This window comes from Plasmopara halstedii (genome assembly GCF_900000015.1).
Source record: "Plasmopara halstedii genome assembly, contig: Scaffold_350, whole genome shotgun sequence".
Lineage (NCBI taxonomy): Eukaryota > Oomycota > Peronosporomycetes > Peronosporales > Peronosporaceae > Plasmopara > Plasmopara halstedii.
In genome coordinates this window covers 362,839-369,656 of record NW_020187271.1, presented here as the reverse complement: position 1 = coordinate 369,656, position 6,818 = coordinate 362,839, and positions in this window count along the sequence as shown.

Here is a 6,818-nt window from a genome sequence, read left to right as displayed (position 1 = left end):
TCTTGGAGTAAGCGGATTGCGATCCGCTAAACTCGTAATTGTTCTGAGTATAGAACGAGAGGTCGATGACCCAACTTACGCTTCCTCAAAGCGCAAAGCTACGGCAGCCTCGCTGCAAAGGATCATGCATTATAATATTCACTTCGCTTTTTCCATTTTCTATACAATATTGTAAAGCACTTCATGCGGAGCGCATGGCTGTGTCCCTGGAAAAAAGTATAAGCGGCCTTATCTGCACCTATTTGTCTTGAGAACAAATAGCAATTTTTCCCGGATTGTAAGCTATAAGAAATCGCTATACATAGATAAACTAAATCATTCATAGTCCCACGACTCGTGCTTATTGCCCACTTTTGTGACGGCCACCAAAATATGCTCCATCGAAGAAAATAATTATACCGACATGGCATTTTTGCTCCAGTACATTAGAACGCCAAAATTAGTCGCGGGCCTAGGTGTTATTGACATCATTGTGCGTGTAAGTCATACAACCTAGATCATTACAAAGCAATGCCCAGATATTCAAAAGTCAATAGAAAAAGCAAACTTTCTTTAGGTTAGAGAATGTGGGGCTGGAAAATTTGCATAGCCCATATCGTCTAATTGATGGCAGCAAAACTGCCTTTAGATATCCATTCACTGATGTTGGCACAGGAATGCGCCTGAGATATCCAGCTACGCTATGGCGTATTATCACATATGGTACGTATTTGGTGAGTATGTTCTGCCTGATTACGTGCACAGAGAGGCTTCAAGCGAGCTTTTATGGGGATGAGAGGCGTTGCCCGACAAAAACTGATCTGGCTGTGAAAATGCATATCCAGCGATGATAGTAGTGAAAATGAGAAAAAATTGACTGAAATGGCATTAGAGGAAAGGCAGTAGATTCAAGATGAAAGCGGGATAAATGATGGCACGTCACTGAGAGACGATACGGCTCTATTTTATTTCTTGCAAAACAATAGAGGATAGAGTACCGCCTCCGTTTCATCACGTTATTAGTTACTGACATTGTTGGATATGTTGTAGCCCTCAGTAATGTAGTACACTAAACAGTTTGGTGTTCGAGCTCATCACATGGCATCACATACAGCAGTATACAGAGTTAGGGAGCACAGCGGAGTTGGCCTAGATTCCGTAATTGGTGAGTTAAGCTTAAATTTCTGTGAGAAGTATACGCCCGCTTCCTCTGAGGTCATCACGATGCTCATTTTAAAAGCAAGCAGATAATAAGATGAAGAAAGAGAAGCTTCATGAAGCGGCATCGCTAAGATGACGTTTGATAGAGTAAACAATAGTTAGAAAATCCTGAGCTAATTTATCCTGCCCAAAATATAAATATTATCAAATTATCCTACGTAAAGGGTAGTAGCATTTGGCTCTATTGATGACAAGTGACGAATCTGTGACAGTGGTCCCGCCTTACGTGCTTTGTAGCGTCATCATCATTCTTCATAGGGCACCTACAGATCATTTCTATAGTACCATCTCTTCTACCAACTTTCATTAAATACAATCTCAGTTACTTCAGATTCTTTGCATGATGCAAAGCTGCGGCTTTGATTCCTAGCTCAACTTTCTGAATTCTGGATAGGACTATCAATTGTCTGCCAGAAATGAAAACAGAGTGCAATACAGCATCCACCAGAAATTTATGCCTTATGTCGACGATCGATGGCTACGTAATGTATTTCTTACAAGTCTAATTGGCAAAAAAACCAAACGGGCACCACATCAAATTCGTCCGTGCCGCCTGCTACCTTCTTTACAAAAACATCTCTTTTGAACGAACGTAATGGAAAAATTAATTGCTCCCTTCATGATGCAATAGAAAGAAGAACGATCAACGTGACTTCTTTGGTCATCATCTGTCAAACTATAGCCAGAATGATTTGTTTCAAATAGGTGCCAATGTCAAAATTAGCTGAAGCCCCCACTAAGAAGTTGAATGCCTATTGTAACTGGAGCCTATATTAATCCCCCAAAAATCAGCATCGGGTAGATCGTACAAGCTTCCGTTGTCTGTCTAACGCGCTGTCTAAAGGTTTCTGAGATTCTAAAAGGCGACTACTGATGTGGCACTTCTGTTGGCCGTATCATGCGATTCATAAGCTCTAGCATTCAAACTTCGGACTTCGTCACAGATTGACATTGCTTTCACCTGATGGCTAATTTCAGAGAGAATGGAATGTCTCACGCTTTGTAGTACATGTAGACAGCATACACATATACAGTTGACTTGATACACTCTAGATATATCTCACTCTAAAAATTTAAGAGCAGAGCTAAGTATTGAATAAACTGAGTGGCTCTTGGTTTCGCTCCTGGGCTAAGCGGACGAAGCCCATCTTTTGTAACGGAGTTTCACGTGCTAGTATTTATACATTTATCATATATAGATAGCAAAACCTATAGGTTTTGATATAGGCGGCTTTGCCGCAAATCAAACCGAGAAATACAATTTACAGTTTGAACGGAAGAGATAATTAGCCTCGAGTTGAGGTTGTCTTCAATCTTGGAGTGAGCGGATTGCGATCCGCTACACTCGTACTGGTTCCAAGTATAAAACGAAAGTCTCCGACCTTGACCAAGCTTCCTCTAAGCGAAAGAGCTAAGGCAGCCCCGCTGCACTTAGTAACACTTGTAGTCAATCTACACCTAAGTCGTTACGACTGAAAGCAGCGGAGCTGCCGTAACTCTAAGGTCACCGGCGTTACGTTCGTTACAAGAACCAGTTCGACTGTAGCGGATCGCAATCCGAAACCTCCAAGAGTACTTAAAACCTTAACCAATGTAAAGACGCTCCGAAGTTCAAAATTAAAATGTATATAATTGTTTGAGTTGCGGCAGAGCCGCCAATATCTAAAACCTTACGTTTCCCTAATAAATATAGTAAAACCTCATTAATATGCATAACGACTGGCAGTCCCACGTAGTGGTGTCTTGTTACGGTGTAGCCACACCATTGTGTGATTGCACCAACTTGCGTAATCTGCACTTACGTGCAGTCATGTGACCCGCCCTTTTATACAAGGGTACGTGTAACCCCAGAACACTCTCACCCGTCAAAATTATGAATACCCACAGTTTGCATTAAACTGTCGCCTCGTACGAGGCTCGCGTGTCCGAGACACTGTTCTGTCCTTAAGAACATCTCCGCTCAACGAGCCCTGTGTCTATGGCACGAAAAACACTCAGTCCAGCTGGTTCCGAGGGCGCCCGCGGGCAAAGCTCATTATTTTCTTCTGTTCGAGGTGCATCTATGGACAGTACGTCCGCACCTTCACGGGATGCTCATCCCAATGAGTACCACAAGATTTCCTCGTTGAGGATTTGGAAAAAGTCGACTATGAGTCGGATGCTCCTTTCCCAGCGGAGAGGAAAGTTTGCGCCAACGGCGCGACACGAGTCCTGCTCGAACTTTGCGGACACTGTGTCCTTTCCCCAACCTCAAAGAGAAGTGGTATTGTTACCATTCGCCTCGACGAGGCACAAGAGCAGCAGTTGGAGGCTGCCCACAGGGCGGCTCTCACGCGCTCGTATCTACGTTCGGTCCTAGACCCTCATGTGAAGTACGGCTTCCGCTCAAGCGACTCCTAGCCGTCGAGCATTCGAATACATAACTTCGTGCGACGGGAGATCACCTTGCGTCTTTCACAACGGAAATTGTTGCACTCCGTGCTCAGAACCAGTTGCTGGTTCAGCTTCTGGGTGGCCGAGCGCTTTTGTGTGCCGCCCCGGCGCAAACGCTTTTGCGTTCACTTGCACCGAACCACAGTACGGATTAAGCAAGTCCACAAAAAGCACGGGGTGGGTGCCGCATCCTTCTCGGAATATAGACAGCTTATACAAAAGGCCTCGCTTGGCCACGACCTTAAAAGGTCCAATAAACCGTGGATGGAGCTTTGATTTAAAGACAGCAGAGACTGCATGTGTAGGAAGGTTTTTAGCATTTCATACAACCAGGGCTCCGACCTCAATGTTCATAACATTTCTTCCGCTTCTTACATATGCCTGTTCTTTCTGCATGTCTTGGCTTTCAGCCATCGCATCGCGAACGTGTCGTAGGAAACTCAGTCTGGAAGACAGGAGGTCATCAACTTCTTTACGGACAGAGATGAGGGCTGCCATCAGCTAGCCGTTTGGCTACTCCTTCCCCACCAAGCCCTGATCCATGGGATGGCGGTGGTAGCGGGACGCGGGGACTACCAAGCCCGTTCACGTAGAACGGCGTATAGCCGGTAGATAAATGCACTGTATTGTTCAGAGCAAACTCAACGAGCGGTAGCATGGCGCTTCAGCGCATACGCTACGAATAACGTCTTCGACTACACATTTCACGCGCTGAGTATGACCATCGGTCTGCGGATGGTCTGCTGTTAATATATCCAAATGGCGCTCAGCAGTTTGAAGATCGTCGACCAGTATTTTTGGTGAAGCATGGGTCTCAATCAGATACAATTCACTTTGAGAGTCTATTTGTCGAAAGACACGATATACGAACAGCGTCGCTGTACCGACATCGTCGATGGTGTCCGGCACTGTCGCAAGATGAGCCATCTTGCTCAAACGGTCCACAAAGACCACCACACCCGTGTTGCCCGCCAAATCTTTCGGCAGGCCAAACACAAAGCCCATATGCATGGGCTACCAACACCCGGAGGGTACCGGAAGCTGGCCGGCGGTGCCGCCGCATTCGGAGAAGGGTTTTACCCTTTGGCATGTCTCACACGTGCGCAAATATGTGCTCGTCCAATTGTACAGCTTGGGTCATTAGTAGGGCAACTTATAGAGCTGTAGGTCTTTTCACGACCGAGATGACCACTAAGTGGGGTATTGTGGGTCTCATAGAGGATACGGTACTTCAAAGGCTTATCATGAGAAATCGCAGTTTGTAGCGTATCCGTCGAGTCGGTGCTACAATACAGCAAGCCATTGTTAACCATTTTTTTAAGAATATCCGTGCAACCCGTGCGCGCAATCGCGACGACAACTTCTTGTCCGAGTTTACAGATTTCTTGATCTCGAGAGCCTGTAGCGGCGCCACGCACGTGTCATCATTACCTGCGTACGCGATGCGGATCAAATCCGTCACTGACGACGTCACCGTCGTGACATGAACAAGCTCATGATTCGGTCTGCGTGGTAGCGCATCAGGCAAAGCATTCTGCTTTCCTGGCTTATACTTCACCCCAAAGATATATTCTGCGAAGAAGGAGGGCTACCTGGCCATCCTCTTTGAGAGGTGAGGCGACTGAGTCGCAGTGCGCAATGACGCATGATCTGTGTAGATCACACACGACTTTGAGCCAAGCAGGTGCACACTGAACTTGACAAGTGCATACTTCATCGCAAGTAATTCCATGTCGTGGATTGGGTTATCCCTCTCCGCATCCTTAAACTGGCATGATTCGAACGCGACCACCCGACCTCGCCCCTTGACGTCTACTTGCAGCAGTGAACAGCCGATGCAAAGTTCGAAGCGTCACAGACGACACTAAAAAGACAATCGGGGTCTGGGTTGGTGCATGACGGAGGCTGTCTTTGACCCGGCCGAAAGCCTTCCGATGCTCGGTGTCCCAACACCATTCCGTATTCTTCTTAAGGACATTGGACAATGGCCGTGTCATTCTGCATAATTTGCGCTATACTTGTGCAAGTATTTGGTGAGGCCAAGCCACTTGCGGAAGTCCTTTTAATCCCTTAAATACCGGTGAGTCTACAATGGCCTTGACTTTAGCGGGATCCGCTCAAATGTCACGATTGCAGCGGGGCTGCCGTAGCTTGGTGCTTGGGGAAGCGTAACTTAGGTCACCGACTTTTCGTTCTATACTTAGAACAAGTACAAATTGGCGGATCTCGGCGCGCTTACTCCAAGACTAATTATTGCCTAACCCAAGGCTAATTATCTCTTCCGCTTAAAATCCAAAACTAATTTCTATTTATAACTGCGGCTAAACCGCCTAATTTTAAATGTATAGATTTTCCTAAATATATAGTAAAATCTCAATTCATGTATAACTACTGGCTATCTAGCCACACACCGTATTCTTGTATGGGTGCAGTCACACCATGCACATACACACCCCTGTTCCACCGTTACATCCTCCCCCATTAAGATTGAAAGCATTTACAGTTCCAATTCGCGTGACCGTTAGACACTGCAACTCACACCGAGGGATGTATATCCTAGGTTCGATGAGCACAAACGTTGCCTTCCGCGCACGCTCTCAGTGTCGAGTGGCCTCGATGAAGATGTGGTCGACTATAAGTCTGCCACTCGTTTTTCCGCATGGGATGACGAAGAAGGCGAGCTGCGCCAGCGGCGTGATACGAGCCCTGATCGTGCCTTGCGGACCTTAAGTCCGTTCCCTGACTTCTTGTCAACTGGGGACGTGGTGTAATCACCGATGACCTCGACGGGGCACAGAGGCGGCAGCTAGAAGCTGCGCATAACGCGGCTCTAAAGCGCGCCCATCCACGGCCGGTCTTTGACCCTCGTGTGGAGTATGGTTTCCGACCAGCGGATCCCGCTGTGGAAGCAAAGGACGCGGTAACTCGATCGTTACGCGTTCACATCATCATGTCCACGGCCAGAACGGATGATGAACTTGCCACATGGAAAGCTTTTCGAGCTCGTTTTTTGGTCCCACAAGAAATTCCGTTAAACGTTTATCGCACTCGTCTACGTGCTCAACGAGATGGCTCTCGTGTACCGCAATGCGGACGATACCTGTAGTGCTCGCCCCTGGTGAAAGCGCTACAGATGACGAATCGCTCTTTGACGATGAGTGCAACGGCACCGGAAACTTTCCTTA